General features: G+C 41.7%; 1 long non-coding RNA gene across 2 annotated transcripts; it reads left to right on the top strand.

Annotated features, from left to right (window-relative positions):
- The first annotated feature begins 525 nt into the window (after positions 1–525).
- Positions 526–19639, top strand: LOC134391117 (uncharacterized). 2 transcript variants are annotated; one of them, XR_010024919.1, is made up of 4 exons: positions 526–736; positions 2629–2747; positions 17891–17940; positions 18961–19639. It is a non-coding gene; the product is annotated as an uncharacterized LOC134391117 (long non-coding RNA). The 2 variants fall into 2 exon arrangements; XR_010024918.1 differs by lacking the exon at positions 18961–19639 and having other exon boundaries at positions 17891–18220.
- Positions 19640–24157: the final 4518 nt, after the last annotated feature.

Raw genomic sequence — 24157 nt, forward strand, 5'->3', positions numbered from 1 at the left:
ACCCTTTGCTCAGACCCAGCCAGGAGTACTTGGCAGGAATTTTCTAACTGACATAGTTGAGAAGATGTTGAGAAAATGGAACAATTTGGTCAGGCTCTCCTTGCCTTGGAGCTGGTTCAGGGTCATTCAGTAAACACTGTATGTGTGGGTGGAGTAGGTGTGCCTGCAAGGCAGCGCCACTTTGGCTGGTGTTTTACTGCCTCGGGCTCCCATCCTGTGTGGCCACGTTTTTCCAGACCTGCAGCTTTCAAGGACCACGCCACATTTGGCGTAGTCTGCGACAGGACTCTGAGCAGGTACAGGAGCTAAAAGCCCTCAGAAGAAGGAGAAATGTGGCTATTTGTGAGTATGCTGTGCCCTATGACCACCTTCCTGTTGACCAGGACCTGGTTGCTGCACACTATACTGCAGGGCAGCATAGACCAGGTACCATGACACAAAACCCCTTGGGAGGGGGAGGAAATGTGGCTGTCTTTGAGTGTGTGGTGCCAGGTGGCCACTTTTCTGCTGACCAGAGCCTGGCTTTTGCTCACTCTGCTGCAAACTGATTGAGAGCCAAAGAAGAAATCAGAGTTATTGGACACATGGACAATTATCCTGGAGGTTGATGTGCAGTGACTGGAAGATATAAAGTAGAAAGCAGAGTTGTTGGAAGCATGGATAAATGTCCTAGAGGATGACGTTCAGCAACTGGCCACTCCTGCCCCTCACACCAGGGAAGACGACCAACCCAATGGTGAGTTGAGGGAAACCGTGCGTCTCTGGGAATGACCTATTGTGCACAAGATATTGAGGCATGAGCTGCTATGGGACTGGATAGACAACTGGTGGGCGATTCACAGGTGACCCAGTTCACCACCTGTGTCCCATATATCCAGGTTGAACTGGTTGAATTGGGGAGACAGTTCAGGCAGAAACATGAGGAGACCCTGGATGCTTGGCTGTTGTGGATATGGGACTAGGGGTGGATAGTGTGATGTGCTCTGGTGAGGAGATGGAGAAATTGGCCTCCATTACCATGCACCTGTCTCTGAGACAGTGACTGCAAAATAGCTGCAGATATGCACCCAGACGAGGTAATCACTCCTTAATGGACTGGATGAATGCAGCTGCCTGAACCATGTGGGCAAATGCTAGAGAACTGCCCAAGATTGTTAGTAAATGGCAAACGTATGCTGAGCTGGTCCAAATAATTTGGGAACTGGGGCTGCGGCTGTCCATGTTTAATGTGAATGCCCATGGCCTGGATGATGTAAATTTTACAGGCAGCATGAGAGACATAGTGCTGCAGAATGCCCTGTCAATGTCCTTTGGGTCACTGATGGCCATACTGGCCCCATACATTGGTCATCCTATACATGAGGTAACGACCATCATAGCCAGCTTGGGTAAAGTAGAGGATAGAAGACAAGCAAAAGGGGTCCGAGAGGTGGCTAAGACCAAACCCCCAAGAAATTCTCAGGATTTTACCCCAAAAGGACTAAGCAGGACTAGCTGTAAGCAGATGTGGCTTGACTGCTTGCAGCAGGGGTTGATAAAAAGAAAATTGACTGGCAGCCAAATGCACCTCTGTTAGCCTTGTGGCAGCAGTTACGCCCTGAACAGTGTTTCACCAAATGTCGGAAAACAGGTAGCAAGGTATGTTCAGTGGATTTAAAGGACTTTTTGGTTGCTCCCGAGGAGGTGGATGAACTATTTCATTCTGATTAGGGAACAGGCCAAGGTTCTCGTCTTTTGGGTACAGGCGAGGACCAGAGGCCTAGTGTTGAATTGGCAATATATTGGTCGAAGATAAATGTGCAGCATGTTTTGGCGTTGGTGGATACAGGTGCAGAATGTAGCCTGATATATAGCAACCCAGACAAGTTTCCAGGGACCACAGTTCGTATAGATGGCTATGGAGGGCATACTACTGAAGTCAAAGCTGTGTCATTGCCATTGGGCATAGGAAGATTACCTCCTCATGTATATCCTGTATATATATCTTCTGTAGCTGAGTACATCTTCAGTATGGATGTACTTTATGGCTTGCACCTGCAAACAACAGTTGGAAAGTTTCAGCTGTGAATATTGACAGTAAAGCCTGTGTTATGAGGATATGCTAAACGTGACCCACAGGTGTTACCCAAGCCAAGACATGTGGTTAATGTAAAGCAGTATCGCCTACCAGGAGGACATAGAGAGATTAGTGCCACTATATTGGAATTAGAGAAAGTTGGCATTATTAGTCTGCTCCAGTATGGCCAGTGAAAAAGCCTGATGGTACCTGGAGAATGACTGTAGATTATTGAGAACTGAGCAAAGTAGTGCCTCCTTTGCATTCAGCTGTGCCTTCAGTTCATGACTTGATGGATCAGCTGATGACTCAGGTAGGGACTTATCATTATGTATTGGACCTTGCAAATGCTTTTTCCTCCATTCCAACTTTGGCTGATAGCCAAGATCAGTTCGCCTTCACGTGGGAAGGAAGAAAGTGGACCTTTCAAGTTTTGCCCCAAGGTTATCTGCATAGCCCAACCATGTGTCACGGTTTGGTGGCTGGGGACCTAGCCAAGTGGACTAGGCCCAACATGGTTACAATGTTTCACTACATTGATGATCTGTTACTAACCTCTGATTCTCTTGCAGATTAACCCAGGCAGCTCCAATGCTGCTAAGTCATTTGGAACAATGTGGGTGGACCGTGAACACAGCCAAAGTGCAAGGACCTGGGCTGTCAGTCAAATTCCTGGGAGTGGTCTGGTCAGGTAAGATGAGGGTCATTCCAGAAGCCATTATAGATAAGATACAGGCATATCCTTGACCCACAATGGTAGCTCAGCTGCAGATGTATTTGGGACTTTTGGGGTATTGGAGAGCTTTTGTACCCCATATGCCCCAAATGGCATGCCCACTATGTGCATTGACAATGAAAGGAGCCCTCTGGGATTCGACTGAGGAAGTAGAACTAGCTTATCAGGCTATGAAAAGGGCAATATAGCAAGTACAACTTTACAAGTGGCTGACCTTGTAAAGGCTGACCCCACTAAACCATTTAAGTTAGATGTATATATAATCCAGGAGGGGTTAGGATGAGGCTTGTGGCAGAGACAAGACCGATTGTGAACACCTGTAGGATTCTGGTCTCAGCTATGGGTACTGAAGTGCACTATACCCTAATAGAAAAGCAGTTAGCAGCTGTGTATTCTGCCTTCATAGCGACTGAAGCTTTCACAGGACCTGCCAAAGTCCTAGTGAGGATGACATAGCCCATAATAGGTTGGCTGCACACATGGGCAACCAACCCTGAAACAGGTGTAGGTCAGACTTCCACTCTGTCTAATGGGGAGCATATATAGAACAAAGGAGCACTGTGTCAACGAGTCCTCTGTCCAAAGAGTTGCAAACTGTGGTAAGCCCAGTAGAGGTTGAGGAAACTTTGACACAATCATTACCCATGGAGGTGGAGGCTACACCTTCATGAGGGACAGGGCCCTATCACAGAGCAAGCTTGGTATACAGATGGCTCTAGCATGGGACCCTCAGCTGTTGCTGTCCAGCCCTTAACAGATGCCATGTGGAATGAAAATGGCACAGGGCAAAGCAGTCAATGGGCTGAATTGAGAGATGTTTGGATGGTAATAAAAAATGAGCCTGGGCCATTAACCATCTATACTGATAGCTGGGCTATATACAAAGGTTTAACCCTTTGGATTTCTAATTGGAAGTATCAATGGTGGATGGTAGGCCACCAACCCCTGTGGGGACAAGCCATGTGGCAAGAGTAATGGGAATTGGGGCATGAGAAAGAAGTAACTCTTTTCCATGTTACAGAACACTTCCCCTTAGCCAGTCCAAAAATGATGAAGCCAATGCCTTGGCTAAGTGTTCTGGCTGCAGGCACTGCACCAGAGTTGCATGATCAGCATGTTGGTCTGCTCAGTAGGCATTGAACTGACCATTGGTATGACTGCAGGACCAGCATGGAGGATCACACCAACAGTGACTACTAACTGGACATATGCGGCTGGCAGTTAAAAGGACAGAACTGCAAGCCTTAAGGCATATTGAATGGACAATAGGTTATGTAAAATTAAGGGTCATTTATCCTCGCTAAGGGAACATTGCGGAAGATTCTGAATGCATAGATTTTATGGTGAGGAACCCTAAAGAGGTGGATTGTTGGGAAAATGGAGTAGTTGATCAGGCTCCCCTCACCCCCGAGCCGGTCCAGGGCAGTTCAGTAAACATTGTGTGTGTGAGTGGAGTACCTGCACCTGCAAGGTGGTGCCACTTTGGCTGGTTTTTAGTGCCTCAGGCGCCCACCCTGAGCAGCCATGTTTTTCCAGACCTGCAGCTTCCAAGGACTGTGTGGCCGGTTGTCTAGCTTATAGACCTGTGTGAAGGGTTCTGGTGACCCAGCCTGGTGTGTGAAGGGTTTATGACCCAGTCTGTGAATGGGCTTGAGGGGTCTGTGAGCTCCAGACCCGGCCCTAGTTCAACCATTGGCCCAGTTGGTGCAGGATTACTGGCAGGTAAAAGAGCCGCAACAACTAGTATGATCACCTAGCTTTACAATTGGTGTCACGAACAGGATTAAGAGCTAGACAATTGGCACTGTGAGGATTCCAGGCCTTAGCCTTAACCTTGCCATAGCAAGACAGAAGATAACAGAGTGAACACAAGGTCTTTATTCCTCAGTGTATTTTTCACAGACAGCCTGGACCCCACAGAACTGAACAGCCAAGACAGGATAGGCCGGCACTGCCCTGGCGGACAGAGGAGTGGGGACCGGACCTGAGACCCTGTGATGCCAGGAAGCCCCGACTCCAAGGCCAGCGCCGGGTGGTGGTTCTCATTGCGACTGTGACTTATGGGCTCTTCAGAAACCCTGGATTTTCACTTGTTCCTGGAGCTCGGACTTCCAGTTAAGTTCTAGTACTGCCTGCTCCTCGTCACTGTAGGCGTGAGCCCGCGAAGCGAAACACGAGGAAAAACTACCTTCCCGGTGTGGAGGAAGGAGGCGTGGGATAAGTGCTGGGAGTGCAGGTTTTTCTGCAGCCACAGCGTTCCAGGCAGCCTGCATGCAGAGGACGTCTGCCTCGGGGGATGGTTGCACCAGTGATGAGAAGCCACCACCCCCGGGGCTGGAGAGACAATGGGAGGAGGTGAGGAGACCAGTAGAGCCGGAGCCAATGCTGGGCGCTGAGTGCTGGAGCTGCAGGCTGGGCAGGGGGCACCAGGCGCTGGAGCTGGGAGCTGGCACCGAAGCTGCAGACTGGGTGCTGGGTGCTGGGCGCTGGAGCTGCGGGCTGGGCGCAGGGCGCTGGTGCTGAAGCTGCAGACTGGGCACTGGAGCCGCACTGTGCAGCAGAACCGGAGCAGCATGGAGCTGGCGCAGATGCCGCAGGGAGTGGACTCTAGTCGCTGTGCCCTCCTCTGCCTCAGCTGATGCCTCTTCCTCGGGGGGCACAGCTCCTTTAGTGCCTTAACAGGCCCTTAGAGTTTTCTGAAGACTCCTCTGGCTGCGGTCACCCCGAGGTGACTTCCCTGGGTCCCTGACCATCCCACTTTTGATGCTCTTCTTGGGCAGTGAGATTCACACAACGAGGCTTTGATTTCTACCCCAAAGTCGATGATTCGAAAATCTGTTTCTACCACAAAACTCTCTCCTCGACTTTGCACTCCCGTATTTAAACTGCTGCTGAATCTTTTAACTCGGATTTCCCAGGCTTTTCAAACCTAACACAGCTAACAACAAAGCAACCGCCTCCTGTTCCAGTCCCCACTTCTCCATGTCCAGATTCAGCCGGCGGCTGGTGGCCCAGGCAGAGCCTGGATGCCAGCCCTGGCACCCCTTGTTCCCTCCCCTGCCTGGACTCCCCTTCACAGCACACTGTGGATTTTCACGCATCCCTCCAGCTCATGGCTGGGACCTGGGTTCTGGCCACTGTCATTCCTTGCCTGGGCTCTTCCTGCAGTTTCTTGATTGATGTCCCTGCAGTCAGGCTGGACCCACCTTGGGCCTTCTCCACACTTCAGCGAACGTGGTCTGAACACCCTTCAGTGCTCCCTCATTGCCCTTAAGACAAAGTCTAAAGTCCTTAACATGATCTGCAAAGACTGTCATAACATGTCCTTCTCAGCCCTCCGTCCCAGTCCTCGGCATCTCTTCCCTCCCCACCCGACTCCTCCCATTCCTCCTTTTCCTCCTCCTCTCCCTCCTCTCCCTCCCCCACCCTCCATTTTGGATCCTGTGTAAGCAACTGCAGCGGTTTCTCTCCTTTGTAAACTTTAAACCAATAACACCTCTTCTAGAAGATCCCCTCCACGCTCCGTCAGACTAAACCCTGCACACCTTTCCCCCACACCTGTCCCCGTACCTCCATGGTTTGTCTAGCATGGAGGTCCCGTCTCCTGTGGAACTGAGCTTCTCCTTTCGTGGTCTTTCATGCACCACAATTCCCTGTTCCCCTGTCATTTTCCCAGAAAACAGCTCTTTGTGTGTGTACCTGTCTTGTTTTTCCATTGTATCCCCATGACAAAGCATGGGGTTTGGCAGAAGAAAGTTCTTCTTATTGAATGAATAAATAAGCTATTCTGCTTTAAACCTATTTAATATTTGCCTGTAATTAGTAATATTTTTGATCAGGAAATCATACTCTTAAAAATAATTATCGAGCATTTAAAATGACTATACTTAAAAAGGCATTTTAGTTTTGTAGTTGGAATCCTGTCAACTAAGTCTTAGGCATGTTGGACAAAACCTGTCCAATTATGTTCAATATATAAAAGGTATAATTTTTCAGAAAGAAAATTTGATGGATGAAAAAATGACTCAAAATTATACTGATGTCTTTTCACCTGAGGAACTACTCAAGGAGCTTTAACGTTTGGCCTGTTCAAGTCTCAGAGAATCTGATAACAGATTTTTAGATACTTTAAAGAAAGAAATGGAATTTTCTTTATGCAATAAAGGCATAGACCTAAGACTAATGGATGGAAGGTATAAACAAATTACACCTTCCTAAGAATGAGGCTTATCCCAGAAGGCATGGGATGTAGCACGTTCCCACCCCTGCAGTTACCCAGGTGTATGTAGATTAAAACATCAGAGGGAGGGTGGGCCCATCAGATGATAATGAAGGTTCTTTCTAATCCAGCAGTAAGATGATGATTCTGGTGATTTACATATAGAGAGAGATCTCATAGACATGCAATTTTAGACCTGGAAAAAGTCTTAGAATTTAACACATAATCTCAGGGTAGAAACCTTAAAAAAAGTCATCCCTGAGTATGTTTGTTTGACTGAATAGCTAAAACTTTTATTATTTTAAGAGAAAGTCATTTTTTTTACTAGATTAAGTTGTTTTCCACTAAGGATATTTTTAAATGATTGTCTTTAAATAACAAACCTCTAAAATATTAAATACAGATAAAGGTAGTATTTCAGGAACACCAGTTACTTTTGCCTAGAGCTATTGACTGTGGGCAATTGGCAACACGTACGTTTGGGTCACTACCTAGTCTCAGCAAAACCATAAAGTTGCACAGTTCATCTTCGTTCCCACTGGTCACCCTTCCTGCCTGTGTTCTGTGTCCACCTCGTCTCCCAGTGCGTTCTGCTTTCCCATGATCCCCTATTCCTCCCCCTGTGATGCCTGATCTGGAACCACTCCTTCAGTTAGTGTGCCCCAAACCAGTGGCTCACGCCAAGCTACCTCAGTTTCTCTGATAGACTGGTCTGTGGAGACACATTTTAGGCAACATATATTCACAGACATGCACTTCGAACAGACCTCTCCCACATTCACCGTTCCAAGAGAGCAATTCCTAACAGTCGCTTTATTTTTCAGTACAGTTTACAGCACTGGTGCTCTCTCTGGTAGATAAGGACACACGGGCTTTCTGGTTCCTTTGGGGCTCTCCGGTCCTGATTTTTACTCTATGGCTTTTGGCCTATCCAGTGACCGCTTGGTTAGATAAAAATACGTAAACACAAAAAGGAATGGAGAGAAAAGACTGGAACAATTTACCAAGAATACATTGGTAAATAATTTAATTCTGTATCAGGCAAAAATCCTCTCTTATAGCCTCAATACTCCAGATCTTGCTCAATTACTTCTCTCTTATCTAAACCACCTGTTTAATTCCTGTTTCCTCAGGACCCTGCTAAATGAATCGTTATGTAATTTCTGAAAAATCATTTCATTAGAGTATTAATGCTCGCTGTTATTTAATGTATTATCTTCTTCTAGAAAATAATAGGATAGGATTTGATAGATGCCTTCAGTGCCTTAATCAGAATACTGAGCAATATATTAATTGTAGGCATCATGTCAAATCTTTGGAAGATGTATTAAATCTTAGAGGAAGCCACTCACACCTAGTGCTGGTCTAATTTACGGTTCCAGTCATTAGGAGGTTTTTGAACCTATGCTGGGGGAAAGGTTCCAAAAGATGAAATTCTAGATTTAGCTGATGGAGGGTGCTTAGTAAGGGACCTGCTTTGAATCAAGTGGCCACAGTTCAGCTTCCATACTTTACACCCCATGGCTTTGTAACCTTGGACGTATTATTGGCCCTCTCTTGGCCTTTGTTTCTATCTCTTAAATGGTCCTTGCCATAATAAGGAACACCATTAGAATTTGTCATAAATTATTTGTTACAGATTGGAAATGCCCCACTGAAAAACACTATAAATCTGAAATATTGTTTACTAAGAAATGCCTGCATTTTTCAACGACTCATCACAATGGGATGTAGAAAAGCCATCCTTTGTGGGTGTCAGGAGAAGCGGCATCAGAATGGCTAAGGATGAACACTAGCGAGGGTGAGCTATTTGAGAGCTTTGCTATTTGGCAAGCTCTCCTTTTCCCCCAACTGGTTTATTCATCTTTTGTTTACATAATCTTGAGCCTCTGTTTATACTTTAAAGGCAACAAAAATTTACTTAGTTTCTAAGGCAGTAATGCCTAGAGGGATCGTTAAGAGATATCCTGAATGTTCTGTTCAACCTTAGGGGTTGGACTGTGCAGCACGTTATTTTAAAGAGGGCAACGTAGTCTACTTCACCACAACCTAGAAAATAGCAAGTTATTTGCTCTCCAGGGGTGACCATTTTTCCTAAACAAGTGGAGATGATTGCCTATTTAGTCTATGACTTGGGCCAAGTCACTTATTGCCTGCAAAATATTCATTGGAAGAGCTGGCATATTTAAATTAAAATGCACTGTAATTTGGGTTCCAATTGGCCATTTCTTTTAATGTAATCATCTTCTTTCATTTTGATATCAACGATATTGAAGATATATATTTTTAAAAAACATCTCCTTTCCCAACTTCCTACTAAATTACCTATTGAAGGCCCAGAGAAACATAAACACTCATAACAGCAGAGAAAGCTGAACTTACAAAAAGTCTGTTGCCAGAATCTGGGAGAAATTCCTACTAATTACATGTATGAAATAACTAGTTGCAAGTGAGGGAAATTTGATTAGGCCACCATCCAAGCTGTGAGTGTCAGAGACTGGGTTCCACAAGACTGCGAGGAAGGACAGGGAAGGTCCCACTTAAAGCAGCACAGACATCAAGAAATGGACAGATACTTCAAGTCAGAGACTTTCAATGAAAAATAAGATTTGTACAATAGCAACAAAAGGTTTTGAATAGTGAGAACATTCACCAGATATTTGGTGAAGGATTCAACAAATGAACATAGTATCTAATCATTACTAAAAACATACAATTCACAAAACGCAATGGCAGTTTCATTTTTGTTATGCTTTGCCTGAAGAAAGTCATGGAATTGATTTGAAAGATTAAGAGTATCTGAGAGATATCCTCCACTCATCTTGAACCATTGCTGTAAAAAATTACAAAAGCATGCCTAGAAACAGGATGCATATTCTTTAAGTTAAGAAATTGGTAGAAAGAACCTGGTAGCACATAACTGATATATCTCATAGCTTGGAATATTTCAATTTTTACTTTAATCATTATTCTAAATGTTGCATTAATAGGTTAGAATAAAGAGTTATAAGGTTTTTCCTTCAAAATTCATGTCCTAAACTTCCAGTTTAAAATAGTCCCTGAGAATAATACAAGCATAGTTTGTTTCAGATCAACAACCAGGCAGAATACAAGTAGAAAAAATAAACAAAATATTTTTCAAAATCTGCTTGAAAGTATCAAAGAGCCATCAAGATAGTGGAAATTTTGAGGTCAAGATATGAAAGAAGAGGGAAATCAAGTGATTGCCAATTTCGAAAACAAAAGCTGCCTGAAAGGCCAAGAGACAGGGAAGGTCTTTGGCAGACTCATTGAGGTGGAAAGTCAGAGTTTAGAGCTCATGAGGGAGAGGCCCTAGAATGTCACCTTTTCTTTCACTCCATATTCTAAAGGGTTATACCTTAGAAGTAATGGTAAAATGGAAACAGTAGTTCTCACAAGGACTGGAACCAAAATTTGAATCTTCTAAATTTCTATTAAGTTAATGTACTCTGACTCTAGTTTAGCTGTCTTCCAAAAGCAAAAGTAAATCCTATTACTCTTAACATAACATCATGCAATACCCTAAAATTTCATTACATTTTTTAATTACACAATGTCTGTACTCAGACAAAAATAACCAGGCATATGAAAAGGTAAGAATACACCAAAGCACAACAGAAAAACATATGATAGAAATAAATTGGTATGAAATTATGATATTGGATTTATAAGATAAGGACATTATAATAAATGTGCACCTATACCATGTTTGTGAAATGGAAAACTGAATATACCCATTTGCCGCAAATTGATGAATAGATTCAACACCATCCAAATCAAAATATCAGTAGGCTTTTTACAAAGAAATTAACAAACTGATTTAAAACTTTTATGGAAATGCAAAGAATCTAGTATAGTCAAAACAATTTCAAAAAAAAATAAAGTTGGAGGACTTATTCTACCTGAACAGAATAGAGTGCAGAAATAGGCCCACCACTTACGTGGCCACACTTACAAGACAAGGGGCCAAAGAAACTCAACAGGGGAAAGAGTATTTCCAGTAAATGATTCTGAAACAATTAGATATGCACATGGAGAAGATGAACATCATTCCCTATCTCACACCGTACACAACAATTAATTCAGAATGGGCCATATGTGTAGAACTAAACATAAATCTTTTAGTATAAAACATAGCAGAATATCTTTATAATATTTGAATTGACAAGTATTTCTTATACAGACACAAGTAGCATTAAAGATAAAAGGAAAATAATCATAAATTGTACTTCATGAAAATTAAAACTTTGGCTCGTTAAAAGACACGATTAAAATATAAAAAGTTAAGCTACAGACTGAAGAAAATACATATACATATACATATGTGTGTGTATACATAATTACTTATATATGTGTATATCATATGTCTCATATTTATTTATTTATCAAAAGGCTTCTACCCAGACTATAAAAAGAACCAAAGAAGCTACATCTCAGTGATTCACATACAAACAACCCAGTGGATAAATGGGAAAAACTTGAACAAACATTTTGCAACATAAGACATGCAAATTGCCATTACACACGTAAGATGCTCATTAGTCATTGGGAAAATGCAAATTAAAACCACAATGAAATATAATTCCATATTCTCTGGAATTGCTGATATTAAAAAGAATGATAATACAGAATGTTGGAAAGTTGTGGAATAACTGGAAACCTCATATACTACTAAGGAACACTGAAAGCTTTCTTGAAAATTGTAAATAAATATATACTCCATGCTCCAGCAATTTTACTTATAGGTGTTTATCCAAGAGAGTGCCAACATTTGTTTTAAAAAGACTCATACAGTGGATAACAAAATTGTAAGTCACCTTTCAAAAGCTTCTTATTTGGAGTCAATGCTAAGACCTTGTAATGGCCTAAGAGACCCTACATGCTTTGGCCCTGTCAGTCTCTAATTTCCTTTCTTTCACCCTCTCTCTGAAACAGCCAATCACCAATCACTTTCCCACTGTATCAGTCAGAATCCTGCAGAGAAACAGAAACAATAGGATAGCTATAGATAGACAGATTTATTATTAGAAACCGGTTCACAACTACAGAGGCTGGAAAGTCCAAAACCTGCAGAGTCAATGTGCCAGTTCAAGTCCAAAGGCCAGAAAGATGCCATAGAACCAAATGGAGTTTATGGTCCCAGTTCAAAGGCTGTCAGGCAGAAAAGTTCTCCCTTACTCTGGTGGGGGTCAGCTTTTTGTTCTATCAAGCTTTCAACTGCTTGGAGAGGCCCACTCACATGGAGGGCAATCGTTTTACTCAGCCTACCCATTTAAATGTTAATCTTGTAAATCTCATCCAAAAACATCCTCAAAGAATCACCCAGAATAATGTTTGACAAAATGTCTAAGGACCACATGTCCCAGCTAAGTTGACACATAAAATTAACCACCAAGGACTTTGGCATTTGTTGTTCCTTCTTTTTAGAGCATTCTTTCCCTAAGTATCCACATGGCTCTCTCCCTTCCTTTCTTCCAGTCTCTTCTCAAATGTTATACTATCAGAGGGTTACACTCTGACCCCTCCCACATTATACTAACACCTCCTGGCCCCTTTCCTAGTGCTGTTTTTTTCCCTTAGCATGTACCAACACCTGTCGTAGTATGTATTTGTTTGTTTATTGACTATCTTTCCTTCCTTTACCCGTGTTTGCACGTAAGCTACACAATAGCAAGGATTTTGTCCATTTTGTTCACTGCTGAATCCCCACAGCCTGGCATATAGTAGTCACTCAGTGAATATGTGCTGAATGAACTAATACTTGATTACATGCATGAAAATAACCTCACCAATACAATGCAGAGAAAAGAGGGGATATAAATGAAATTTACACATGCCAAAATGATAATGTGATATTTCTCTGAGTTTTAGTATTTTGAGGAATTTCCCCTTCCTTTTTTCCCTCTAATTCCTTTAAAAATCTATACACACACACACACACACACACACACACACACACACACACACACACACACTATTCTACCCATCTACCCACTATTATTTTACTGATTCTGCTGGTGTCTGAACTGCAAAGAAAGAAGCTGAAAATCAGAATTCAAATCTTTATTTTGTTCCTCAAATCTTAAAAAAAAAAAATGTAATAGAAAGGAGCGCAGCTTCATGGGTCACTTTAGAATTATTAGTGTTAGTTGGTGTAGTTTCATAGCTGGTAAATCCATAGCAGATTGAACAAATATTTATGTAGTTCCTTTACATTCGAAGTGCTTATGAGTATATTTTCAGATATGCTCTGGTTGTCAGAATTTACCTAGCTCAGAGTTTACTGTATGGTACATGTTCGATAAGTAGTTGATGAAAGAAAACTAAAAAGTTTTCTTCAGGGTAAGAAATAGGGAGAAAGAGAACAAGACCACGGTGATATTTTACGATGATCATTTTTTCTTTTGCTACACCTTGTGAAATTGGAATGTTTGGAGGCAATATGGTTTAAGTGATTGTGTTTCAGAAGGGAAGAGGTCAAAAATGTCTCTGTTTCTAGGAATTATCTCCTCCATGATGTCTAAAATTGACTTTAAAGTACTTTACCATAGGCGATGAAATATTATATGTATATTTATTAGATTATGTTATACTAGATGAGAGATCAGTTAATCAAAAGTTCACATTCAGGGATGGTTAGCTAGCATTCCAGGTTTGGCCGCTCTAGGTACTCCAGTTATTGCTAAACATCTTTGTTCAATACCAGGATTTACTAAGTAGCATAATGAATGTTAAAAATATTTTTTCAGGGTTAGAGTTCATGAGCTATCGGGTAGTGTCATGAACTAGGAAATGGGCTCTCTGAAGAAATCAGTGGTGTTCAGGGTATGAGACTGGCTGAAATATTTTAGAGATACACATCATCCTTGCAAGAAGTGGGTGGAAAAGTCTAGGGAGCTCTTTACCTCTTACGTTTAGATTGAAAATAGCTCAGATCTTTAAAAATTATGGGAATGCTAAGGGAGTGCAATTATATATAGTGATTCCCTTTGTTTAAAAAAATACTGTGCTAAGTAAGTGTTAATTTAGGTGGGAGAGATCCTGTGAATTCCATCATGTATTGGTATGAAAATCTATAATTTCCCATAGTTTCCACCAAATATCTCAGTTGAGATAAGAATATTAATTAATTTTTTATACGTGTCTCAAAACATTTTAACAAATGTTTATCGAGCAATTGTGTCCCAGGCACTGTAAAAGGAAGTTGTTACTATGTTATGAGGCAGGGGTTGGTGAGGTAGGGCCCACGGTCAAGGCTGGCACGCTGCCCACCTTATCAAGTATGTGTTATTGGAGCACGGCCACGCTTGTTCACTCGTGCTCTGTCCACAGCTGCTTTCACTCTCCAGTGGCAGAGTTGAGTAGTGACAGAGACCACATTGCCCAGCAAACAAAATATTTACTATCTTGTTCTTTACAGAAAACATTTTCTGACCCCTGCTCTAAGAAGTATGCCATGGCATGAAGGCATTGGCTGTAGGACAGAAATATGTTAATGGTGCTAGGAGGAACGGGAGGAGAGAGGGTGGTCAGGTAGGCAGTGCGGGGTAAAGGCCAGGCTCGTGGAGAAAGCTGATCAGCTGTGCGGAAAAGGAGAATTATTGGCAATCAAGTGTCTGTGTCAGGGAAAGGCAGTGCAGCAGCTGCAATGCTGCAATGAGCTGTGTCTGGTGATGCAGTCGATGGAGACAGCGTGCTCGTAAATCACGAGGAAGTCCCTGACAGAAAGAGACCTGCAAAGGAACAAGAATGATATTGTACCTGGAGAAAAATGTTTAGCAGAAGAGAAAAAGAAAAATGCCTCATTTTTCTTATGCTTGAGAAGAAAAACAGGCCGTTGGTAGCACAGTGATGGAGAGAGAGCCAACTGGGAGCCACAGCCTCCACTTTCCTGCCAGAGGTGCTGCAGCTGCTCCGTCCATCCACATCTCAAAGCACGCACGTGTGCTGGAACTGGTCATTACTGGAGCTGATCTTTTTGAGGATTATCTGTAGTAAAGCATAGCAGTCCCAGTTGTAGGCGGGCAGTGACAGAAGATTTTGATGTGAGAAGGAACACACAGCACTCAAACAGGGGGTCTGCAGGGCCAGGGTTGGGGGTGGGAGGCACTGATGCAGTAGGTGCCCACCTGTATCCCGTTTGGCCCACACAACTGCATGACAGCCCAGCTTTCAGCCGCTGTAGAGCTAGGGCTAGGGTCTGGAGCTCACAGACCCCTCAAGCCCATTCAAAAACCCTTCACATGCAGGTCTATGAGGTAGGTAACCAGCGAAAAGGTCCTTGGAGCCTTAGTTGAAGAAGGAATAATCTTTATTCAGCACACACATGTCTAGGAGCTAGGCAGTACAAAGAGAAACTCAGAAATTCAACTACTACAGCAAAGTCCAAAGAAGAACTGAGCAGCTGCCAGCAGAGTAAACATGCTCTATTTTTGGACGTGAGCTCTGCTGGCCAGCTCTGCTTGACAAACTGAAGAACACACAAAAGCAACAAACTAAAAAGATACATGGGTGCACATGCCACTAACTCCACCCACACACAACTTGTTTACAAGAAATGTGCTGCTCGACCCCCAACCAGACCTGAGCCAAGGGAGCCTGACTAAATTATCCTATTTTTCCCACAGCCGCTCTCTCTGCTTACTCTAAGGGCACAGAAGGCTGAAAATTCCAGACAATAACCAACATTGCCGCCACCCTTATTGCTCAGCAGCCCTCCACAAATGCCTACAGGGAGAAGGGAAAATAAATACCCAATTCCCGTATCCCTTAGATGGGATAACTCTGACGTTGGTGTCCCACGTTGTCCTGTGGGATTGAGCTCCACAGCCCCAGTGACACGTGGCCCAAGAGCATGCCCTTTACCATCTCACATCACTACTCCCCCTCTAGTCCTGGACCACCTCGAATCCTTGTCTCCAGGTCTCCTTCCTGGGGGAATCCACATTAAGACAGCTGCACGCTGAGGTGAGAGGGACCAGAGGTAGGACGCTCACATGAGGATGCATCTTGATTGGACGCAGGGAAGAATTCTGAGGTTGTACTGAGGAAAACAGCTCGAGTTTCTGATTTGAGGAGCAAGATGAAGCCCTAAATATGAAAACAAGTAACTAAGATCACAAACAGTAAGAAAGGTGGGGAGCATTTGGGCCGTGGCTGAGCCGGTTGGGCTAGTGGTTTGGGATTAAGACTATTAACGACAGACGGCAGTTCTTTAAAACCTATCATCACTTTTTGGCCCTGACTGAAGGGCATCTGAGTAGCTAATATGAATTAGAAAAGGCATCATTACACATAAATTCAATTCAAACAATTTTTATTAAAAATTGTACACCTTGTGCCATGTTAGGAACTTGGGTACAACATTGGTTAAGCAAAGGTTCCTGCCCTCCTGTGACATGACAGTACACACGGCGTTGGAGTTTTCAAAGTCCTTTCACAGGCATCACCATGTTTTATCATTAAGGCATCCCTGTGAAGAAGCTGGGGTGAGTGTTATTATTGGCGTTCTAAAAAGAGAAAAACGGAGAGGTCACATGGTTGATATTCACAAAGACTGTAAATGTGGGAGGTAGAGCAAGAACCCAGGACTTCCTTGATCTGACTTAGTTCTTTATTTTGTTTTCTTCCTCCCACTCTGCTCCTCTGCAATTACAACATTTAGTCGGAGGACCAGAATTGTGCAGCTCACAAATGGAGAGAATTTTCTTTTTCTAGTCAATTGTGTGTAGCAATTCAATACCATTCAATTCTGTGTGCATTTGTAGAGTAACTACTAGCCAAAGGAATAGTTTGTAATTTAGGTGAGATACAGGGAACACACTTATGGAATATTAAGGAAGTAAGGTGGCAGTATATGTTGCATTTTATATAGTTCCATGATAAATACTGATGTGATACGTTACTTGTTTCAGAAAGAGCCAGTATTAATGAAAAGTTACTGAGTCTACCTATGAAAACTGGCACAAAATATGAGCTAGCCTATAGGGAAAGCTCGTTAAGAGGTTAGCATCTGGGCGGACGTTGCTGGTGAGAGGTGGTGCAGCAGCAGGTGGAGGGGTGACCAGCAGGAGAATGGCAGCAGGAGAGGAGGCATCCACATGGACAGAGGCAGGTGACCAGGGAGGACCGAGGTGAGCAGTAGCAGAAGAGCGATGTTAAAGCTATTTCAAGGGGATTTTTCAGGTTTTGTTTCTTCACTTATGAAGAAAATGTATATACTTATGACAATTTGGTACAAGGTAATTTGCACAACACTCTTTGATCCTCGTCCTATATTTGAATCTCAGCCCTCCCTGAACCTCCTTTTACCTTATCCCTTTCCCCTTATCTAACCTGATCTAACCCCTCACTTGTGTAATCTAGAGGAAGGGTCGCCCTGCTCCAGCCCGGCCCCCTTCCTCACCGCACGTCTGAATTCCAGCCTCTTCCTCAGGTCACCCCACTCCTGGTCCTGCATGAAATCAGTTGTTAAATCATTGGTAATTAGTTACCAATTTGTTTAACTAATTAATTAGTTAAACCAATTAGCTAATTAGTTACTAAACTGATTAGTTCCCAATTTTTTTAAAAGTTGAAATTTTAATAGTTTGTTTTTGGCTATGTTAAAAGTTCCTGCATCGAACAGCTACATGACAATGATTTGTATCTCCCTTATATAGTCTTGGTGGGGTAACTAGGTAAATTACAGCATAGTGTGTACTTATAATTGTCAAAATCAGCATTAGAGGAAATAAAATTTGCTGTGATCAGTCAACTGCATTTACATGGCTATGGGTCCTCATACCTGTATCCAACTGCATTTGTCCTAAGAGGCATATAATATTTTGAAGTGGATTTTCATTTGTATTTCCCGTAGGTCTTTGCACAGCAATGAAAAGCGAGCCAACAGTGAAAGCCATGGTTGGGGTGAGTACAGGGGCCAGCACAGGGAGAAGACAGCAAAAGGCTGCTCAGCAGCAGGCAGTGGACTAAGTATTCGACTCAAAGTTAGGGGAGCAACTGATTTTGAGTTATATAGATCATGATTTTATGATGGATAAACTAAACATAAAAATAGAGTTGGTTCTTAAGGCTGGTGTATTTAATGACTATGATGGCCACAAATTCTTTGCCACTCCTCCCACAAAGAGACGGAGTTCATGTCCTCCCCCGTGCTGGCTCTGGGCTGTCCCTGTGACTTGCTGGATATGGCATTGTGCTGGTTCCATTGCCTAGGCCTTTAGAGACTGGCAGCTTCTGTGTTTGCTCTGTTGAGCATGTAAAAAAGTATAATCACCCTGCCGGGGAGAGGGGCCATGTGCTCTGGAGAATGAGAGATCACAGAGGAAGAAGACCAATCAGACTCAGCCACCAACTGGGCATCCCACGTGAGCGTGAAGCTGTCCAGGTCTTCCACTCTCATGCGCAATCCCAGCCAGACCGTATGGAGCAGAGGCCGTCCAGCCCGGCCACGTCTGACACTAACTACACATTGTGAGCAAGTAAGTGGCTTCTGTTTTAAGCCATTAAGCGTCACTGTAGTTTCTTACACAGGATGAGTTAGCTAAAGCAGAAATCTGTAGAAGGCAAAATCAAGGTCTGCAGAGAGCAGTGGGTGAAGAAAGCTAAACTGGACATGACCAAGGGATATTCGTGTCCTGGCATCAGGGGAGCTAGTGATGTGTAGTTACCTGGCTGGATCATGAAAATGTAAGTGGTTCTTTGAAGCCACTAAGTTTTTGGATGGCTTATTACCAGATGTGATAGGTAATGGAAACAGTCACACTTTGTGCATTACAGCAAACTTTTAAAAGATTAATTTGGTTCCCTATTCTCATTAAAACATCCATGAGGACAATCATTTTTAAAACGGAAACGGCATTATAAAAGCATTTTCTGAAGAGCGAATACAACAAATTGCAATCGGTTGCATGCTTCTCCACACAGGTGAGCCAGGTCCCTGAAGCCGGATCCTGAGATACTCCCTCACTAAATGATGTGTGCCATCTGCCCCACAAGCTGGCTGGACGCAGTGCCAACACGACACAGAGCAACCTAGGATTTTAAACTCACTTTTCCTTATCAGTTGGTGAAAGCTGAAACTAAGATATGTATTCAACGGAACTTAAAAATAGTTGTGTTTCCCATCATTACCTTCAGAAGCGAAAATGTTCTCCCGTGTTGTAACTGAAGGACTATAAAACACAGCACTCATTCAACAGAACAGTGGTGTTCACCTTCCACCACTCACAGATGCTGCTGTTAACAACTTCTAATTAGTATATTTTACATTTTAAAATGTGCGTGTGGAGGTGAGCCTTCAGGGTCAATTCTCTGATGGAAGATCGATGGGCCCCAGGGTAAATACACACACAGTTTAGTTAACTATAGCCACATCCCTTCAGTAAAGTGTGTGCCACTCTGCTGCCCCTTAAAACCAGATGAAAATGCCAGTTTCCCCCCATGAGCTTGTGTGGTAAGGCTTCTGAATTTCTGCCAGCCTGATATGTGAGAAATGGTTTCTCAGTGTAGTTTCAATTTACATTGCTCTTAGTATAAGATAGACTGGAAACATCTTTTTGTATGTTTAAGGCCCATTTATACATCATACTCTAAGAGCGGTCTTTTTATGTCTTTTGGCCATTTTTCTATTGGATGTTAGTATCTTTTTTCCCTAAATGATAAGAATTATTTATACATTAGGGAGATTATTTCTTTATCTGTTTTATATATAGCAAACATTTTGCTTTCAATTTGTCATTTCTCATCGATCTTTGCTCATTTATTTTAGCATGCTAAGGTTTTCTATTTTATTTTTATGTAGGTGACTATATCTTTGTTATTGTTAATGGATTTTCAGTCATTATTAGAAGGCTGTCCTCACATAATACAAGATGATTTGTTGTGGCATTATTTGTAATCACAAAATATTGGAAATATCCTAAATGTCCAACCTTAGGAGACTAGTTAAATAAACAATGATATATCTGCACAGTGGAGTACTATGTACCCATAAAAAAGAGTTAGGAAAAATCTCTATACACTGTCATGGAATGATTAGAAAGATATATGGCTGACTGAAAAAATCCAGTGTGTAGAAGAATATAGTATGCTATCTTTTGTGAAAGAAGAGTAAAGGCACATATAAACTTTAAAATTACTATATAAATATATATATATCTAAATACAAATGGCACACACATACACATTTATTTTTGTCAAAAGAAACATGGAAGGAATAAAGCAGATGCTAATGGAAATGTTTACAGCAGGAGGTGTGTGGAAATGAGGCGGAAGAGGTGGGAAGGGACACGAGGCTTTTCTAACACACCTTGTGGTATAACTTAAATTTAAACAATTAATAATTTACATATTTTTTGTGAGTGTAAATTTATTTTTTAATTATAAAAATTGTAATTGTACAAAGCAAAATACAGTATCACAATAAGTTGGTAAATTTAGACAAGGCTAAATATCATCCGTGATCCCACCACACTGTTATAACAGGGACTGTTTGGGGGTCGGCGTCTTCTTTCATGTGCCTATTTGACAGAGCTGTGATAGTCCAGTGTGTTTAATTTTGTGTCCTTTTTTAAAATTTAATAATATCGAAATCTATTATGATGAACTCTTGAAAACAAAATGTTCTTAGCACTGTAATTTAGAAAATTCACAACTGTCGTGTAAGATGCAGTAAAGAAAGTGAGGGGAAAAAACTTAAATAATAATGAGAAATGAGTTTTGACCTTGATTTCAATCTCCTGTAACAAAGTCTGTCAAAGAAAATGAATGATAGTTACAGATTTAACAAGTTACACAATCTATATATATATATAGATTATTATACCCTAAAAGAATTATGCAAAGTTAATGTTTGATTAAAATATTTACATCAATGGTGCTTTGTAGACTGCTTATTGGTCATTTTTTTTTTTGAATCTTTAAAAAAATCAATAAAATTTGCAAACCTTTATCTAGACTGACCAAGAGAAACAGAGAGAAGACAGAGAGGACTGAAATCTGAAATACAGCAGGGCGCGGTGGAGGAGTTGCTCCGTCTGTTGCACTGGAATGGGCTTGGATGAGAGGGATGTCCTCGTTTACCTGCTTCTACCTGACTCTCCTTGTGTCACTGCAGTTGGGTGTCTGGCACGCAGTCTGCACAGTAGCTGTGGCTACTGCTGTGGCATCGAGCTGCTTTTGGGGAGGCTGTGGCTGTGGCGGGGGCTGTGGTAGGCCACCTGTGAGGAAGTGGTGTCTTTGGTGAGCTCCTTGCCTGCTTCCTGGCGAAGGGGGCTGCCCTCAGCTCCTGCCTAGGACCCCGGGCATGCTGTGTTTCCTGCCTGCGTGATCCAGAGAGAGGGCACTGGCCCTCAAGTCCTGCCTCAAATTTACATATTTATAAGGATAATTAAATTATTAAAAGAATAAACTCTACAATGGAATACAAACAGAAATAAATAAATTCTACTCAGTATCCAATGGACAACCTAACTCTACAGAGAAAGGAATTAATACAGGTAAATTCTACATACGTAGTACTCTGACGATACCTCTTTAGTAGGACATATTTTAGGGCCAAAAATAAATCTATAACTGCTTACTAGCTTTGTTGTTGGTAGAGATAATGCTGAAACCATTTTGCATGGATTGTAGGATAGTGCAAATGAATAAGCATATTGATATTTGGGAGATCAGGTTCTTGCCAACCAAGGAATTCAAGCATACATGTCTTCTTTGTAGGATTCATGCCAAAAATATTTAACATTAATCTTACTGTGAGACAACAATCAGTCAAATCCAGATTATGGCACATTCTATGCGACAACTTACCTGGACTCCTCGAAAATGTCAATGCCACAAAAACCAAACAAAAAGCAAGAGCTAAAGAAGACTAAAAGGACATGGCAACCCAAAACATGGGCAATCTCACATCCAGGATTTAAAAAAAAAGAAAAGAAAAAACAGCTATAAAGATGGATTTTGAGGACAATTGGGGAATTTGAATATGAACTCTGTTAGGCAATATTATTGTATCAAAGTTAAATTTACTGGGTATGAAAATGATCTTGTGGTTATTTAGAGAATGCCTTTTTTATTAAGATATATGGGCTGAAGTACTGAAAGGATGTGTTACAACATTGAAAACTCTTCCACCCCACCCCCCCATTTTTAACTATTTGAGGTAGGGTCAGCTGAATTTGACATCTGTTAGCAATTTGTGAATTTGTAAATCTAGGCAAAGGATATATATGCTCATTGTTCTGTTTTCCAGTATTCTTGTAGTTTCGAAATTTTTAAAATAAAAATTGGGGAATAATTTCAGAAAAAGCAGAAGTAATTCTGAGCTACTGTTTGCATGTGCAATTTAAAGTCTACCTGTTTATAAGTGTTTAAAAATTGAAGACATACCCATCTCTGTCTTCATTTTTTCTAGTAACAGACATTTCTTTGGATAAATTTGTACTTCAGAAAAGAAATCTGTATTAGTCAGGGTTCTCCAGAGAAACAGAATAAATAGGACATAGATAGATACAGAGACAGAGGGACAGAGAGAGAGAGATTGAGATTTATTATGCATAACTGGCTCACAAGATTGTGGGATCACAGAGGCTGAGAAGTCCCACAATCTGCCATCTGCAAGGTGGAGAGTCGGGAAAGCTGGTGTTGTATTTCCAGTTCAAATTCAAAGGCCTGAGGATCAGGGGGGCCAGTGGAGTAAATCCCAGTCCCAGGGCAGGAGAAGATGGACGTTCCAGCTCACAGGCAGGCAGGGAGCAAAAAGCATGAAGTCCTCCTCCTCTGCTTTGGTCTGTTCAGGTCCTCCAGGGGTTGGGTGATACCCACCCACAGAGGGGAGGGTGACCTACTTTTGCCAAGTCTACTGACTCAAATGCTTATCTCATCTGAAACACCCTCACAGACATACCCAGAAATAATGCTGAACTGGATACTTCATGGCCTAGGTAAGTTGACAAATAAAATTAACCATCACAAAAGCTAAATTACCACCAAATCCTTTATAAAAGGCTTGTGATTTGTTAATGCATGCTCTCCACACCAGGAAATGAGTTCATGAGTCTTCAGACTAAAATAAAATCTGAAATAAAATAAAAATTAAGTAGATTTACTCTAATTTTCTGCACAAGATAATCCTTAGTACCTTAAAAACGTAAATTATTGTCCTTTAGAGAATTCTGTCTTTATTTTCTTTGTTTTAACAGTGTTTTCCTAATACTTGAATCTCTGCACCTGATTCTTGTCTTCTGTTGAAAACATTCTACATTTGCTATGCGTTTGCCTGTACCCACATCCTCACCTCCTGTACGTTCCTAGGTTTTCCATAAAGTTCTTTCTGACCCAGTCTCCTCTGTGATGACTTTTTGCCTGATGTCCACAACCAAGAAAGATGGATCAATCTTTCTTTCCAAAGCACCCCCCACTACACTCAATTATAGATTTAGGGGGTGGGGGGATTTCTAAAAATCAGCTTTCTCCATGAAGATTTATCAGTTTTAATGCTTTTACCCTTTCTGTCCATTTCCTATTAGAGCAGAGAATTGCATATTTTTTCAGTAATTTACGTTTAAAATAGCTTTAGTTTGAATTCTTTCAATTAGAATTTCCCCCCATGTCTTCAGACCCATATAATATTACCTTGTAATAATCTTAACTTAATACATTTATTTGTTTAGGATTTGAGTACTTTAGAGTAGGAAGGCATAGAGTAAGAAGTCATTTAACTGGAATAAGCTTAGGATAGAGGAAATAGCCTACTTGAATAAGTTAGATAATGTTGAATATGTTCTGAATTTTGAGTTTATTATTCGCTTGCTATTTTAAGTCAAAGATATTGAGATACAATTTATATCCAATAAAAGTTGCCATTTTAAGTGTATGATCTGATAAATGTTGACGAATGTGTAGTTTCATGTAACCACCACCCAAATCAAGATATAGAACATTCCCATCACCACAAAACAGGTCCCTCATGAGCCATGACCCTTTGTAGACATTCTCTCCTTCCCACTGCAAGACCCTGGCAACCACTGATTTACTTTCTGTCCCTATACTTTGAAATTTTGCAGAATGCCATATAAACTGAATCATACAGTATATAGACTTTTGTGTCTCGATTCTTTCA

Source organism: Cynocephalus volans, chromosome 11 (genome assembly GCF_027409185.1).
Source record: "Cynocephalus volans isolate mCynVol1 chromosome 11, mCynVol1.pri, whole genome shotgun sequence".
NCBI lineage: Eukaryota > Metazoa > Chordata > Mammalia > Dermoptera > Cynocephalidae > Cynocephalus > Cynocephalus volans.